The following is a 3426-nucleotide window of genomic DNA, read 5'->3' as shown; positions in this document are numbered from 1 at the left end:
GTACTCCAAGCTGACCATTAAAAAAAGAGTTATAGAGTTGTACTTCTATAACAAAATCCCATTCAACTAAGACCGCTACTGAGTCCACCTCCTGATACTCACCTACAGTCTCTATATTAAATGTATTCCAAAAGTGGATTTCATTCATAACAAGAACAGCGTGTGTTACCCAATCTGTTAAGAAGTACATTCATTGAGAATGAAAGGTCAATCATTGGCTATTACAATATCCGTCTCCATTTCCATTTTGAACCGGATCAACCAAAAATTGGTTTGGATTGAGGGTGGATCGACCACAGCCCTGCTTCACACTACATTTCCGTAGAACCTAGAAGACTAACCCCTCTGATGGACTCACGATAACAAGCAGCAGCTGTAAAAATCCCCCCCCAAACTGCAGAGTACCAGGGACCAAGCCAACATGTTGAAGACATGATCAGATCAGAGAGATCTGCAAAAATGTCCCCCAGTTAAAGTGGTTTTGGGGGGAGGACATTAATAGTGAAATACAGTATATATATATATACACACATACGCAAGGGTGGGAGTAGCGCATTTCGGGCATATTTTTTTATTTATCTACTTTTTCTCCCCATTTTCTATTTTTCTCCCATCCCAATTTCGTATTATCCAATTCTACCCTCCCCTGTCTTGAACGTTGTTAGACCATGCCTCCCACTGGTCAGCTGCAGTGAGGACCAAGCCTTGCATCACGTGTCCCCTCCGGTACACGAGGAGGCAGCCGTCGCATCTTTTCACCTGTACAGCGCGATCTCTCAGTGGCGAGGAGTAACGCGTGGGAGGCTCACGCTGCCCCCGATACTTCCTGATTCTGCTGTACAGGTGCACCAACCGACCTGTAGGAGTCGCTGTCCACAACGTCCGATCCCCACCCACTGGCTTTCCCACCCCCTAATACTGCCAATTGTATTAGTATGAACGACCAGCCAAGACGGAAGCAACGCGAGAGCTGGGCTCGAACCCAGCATCTCCTGCGTTAGTGGCGAGCGCCTTGCCCACTGCGCCACTTAGCCGCGGGCAGATTCTTTCTGAATGTGAATGTAGAGCTTTTTGGAATGAAACCATTGAAAGGTTGAACTGTTATTATGTCCTTGTGGCCTGAAAGAAACACGGATCCCTTGACGCACCCCCCAAACTCCCGACAATATTGGCAGTAGTCTTATTCCCTCAGTGTTGGCCCTCTCTCTCTGTTTCTCCTTCTTTTCTTTTCTTGTCTTTTTTTCTACCACATCCTTCTCTTATCAACTCTATCTTTCCCTCCCGCCCTCCCTCACCCCGCTCTCTAACTCGCTCCATTTCTTCCTCTCCTCTCTGTCCTCCTCCTCTCTCTCTATCTCCTCTTCCCCTCTTTAGTCTCCCTTTCTTTCCCTCCTTTCCATCTCTCTCTTGTCTCGCCATCCCTCCCTTCTTCTCCTCCTCCTCTACCCCCCACCCCCCTTTTTCTCTCTCTTTTCTCTCCTCCTCTTCCTCAACATTGGCGGTAGGAACTGTGCTGGAATGTTCTGCTCTTGGCACGTGAGGAACTTCTGCTTACGGTCAACTCTGCAGAGACCACAGCAGTTTACTCCTGTACAAAATAAAATGCACCTTCCTGTATGTAGCCCACATATGGTTCAGTGTACCCCAACACGCAATACAATACCACAAACTCTGGCTCAACACCCAAACATTCACTGGGTATTTTTACAACAGGAAGTCGTGTGTGACACATAAAAGTTACATTTTCATTGAAAGGGGGCCTGGGAGGTGGTATCCACTGAGAATTGATTGAGAATAGGGTGTTTCATCACCGGCAAATTCATTTAATATTTTGTGGTGGTTTTCCACTGAGTTGAGTTGAAAGTCAGTGAAGCACAGTGGTCTACTGCAGTGGCGAGACAAGACTGTGTGGTCAACCGGTAATTGAATAAACATTGTACTAACAATACTTCAGTGAAGTCATGGTTTCTCACTGAAATGAAGACCACCCCCCACACACACTCGCGCGCAAGGCACGTACACATTCACATGCGCGCACACACACACACATAAGCACAAGCTTGCAAACACAATCGTACAAAGGAATTCATGTGCATTTTACAAACAACGATTTATCACTATTTCACATTATAATGAGGAAAGCCTACTGGAGAATGGTTAACAACAGTGGTTGAGTTCCACAGGACAAGCCTTTTCATTGTAGATGAACCATTTCAGGTGTGTCATCTCACATTTTGAGAAACACTCTTAATGACGGAGATGTCACAATGGCCACTGGGCCGCTGAAAGCTATGTACTGTAGAGCACAATCCTATGCAGAGAGTTGGACATACGTTTCACTGTCAAACATGTCTGTCCCAAGAGGAAGTAAGCTAACTTATTTCTTTAATATTCTACAAATTGTTCCCCTCTATCTTTTTAAGTCTACTTTAGAAATACAAACCAAAAAGAAGTCGAAAAGCAACAATATTTCACTTTACGGGTGTCTGCGACCGCCATGTTCATTCACCTGTGTTGCATGGCAACAATACTCAACATCATAAAGGTATTGTTTCCTTCTGCAGAAAAGATGGTCTGTTTACTTTCCTTGACAACTACTGTATATCACTGCATAACTCATAAATGTTCATACAAACTTAAAGGAACACGCCAACATTATGGGAAAAAGCTATCTGGCTGAAAGCTAGCCCAGCCATTTGTGCTAAGCTAGGCTGCGTTGCAGCTAGATAGATTTTCTACTGAACGCACAGAGAAGAAAATTGGTATATATCTTCTTGTCTGACTCTGGAGAAGACGGTATGCGCATTTGCCCTAATGTTGGCGTGTTCCTTTAATATTTGGTCATTTGTGATACTATGTACAGTCAATTCAATATCGTAATTTTCTTTAAAGAATAATGTGGTCACAAACCGTCAATTGTTACAGTTATAAGGCACTTGGGGCAGATCTGTTTCAGGCTGTGTGAACGTCCAGGTGTGGAAAGCTCTGCGTAGGAGTGAGCAACTATAGAGTTGTAGAATTGTATGACAGAATTCTGAGGAGAAACATTACAAAAAGCATACATCTGATAGGGTTAATACTATCCATTTAGCTCCAGTTGGGAAATAGCTGAACTAGAGGAACCCTTACGCTTTTGCACCACGTCAAAACCTCCCATCATGCACCCTGTTTACTGTATCCATTTTCTTTTTATTTTCTTTTTTCTTTTTACATCCCTCACACATAAGCATTCGGTTTAATTCAACAGGGGACGCTTAGAATAGAACAGACAGACACATAGTAAGACACTTTAGTATAAAGGCATAAATAATAAAACATTTCAAAACAGTAAACATTCAGGAGATTACAGATTATATGAGATTTACACAGGACCGGAACATTTAGATTTTTAACCCCAACTGTGGTGCATATCTGGCTCCAGAGCTG

At 43.5% G+C, this 3426-nt stretch overlaps 1 pseudogene across 1 annotated transcript in view; it reads right to left on the bottom strand.

Annotated features, from left to right (window-relative positions):
* Positions 1-2085: 2085 nt before the first annotated feature.
* LOC311236399 (follistatin-A-like) overlaps positions 2086-3426 on the bottom strand; it is a 16275-nt pseudogene continuing 14934 nt past the window's right edge. The window contains exon 6 of the transcript XR_014621085.1: positions 2086-3426. This exon is cut by the window's right edge and continues 1376 nt beyond it. The product of XR_014621085.1 is annotated as a follistatin-A-like (transcript).

This window comes from Notolepis coatsorum, assembly GCF_963971535.1.
Source record: "Notolepis coatsorum genome assembly, chromosome: 11".
NCBI classification, from domain to species: Eukaryota; Metazoa; Chordata; class Actinopteri; order Aulopiformes; family Paralepididae; genus Notolepis; species Notolepis coatsorum.
This window is presented reverse-complemented; position numbering and strand designations above follow the sequence as displayed.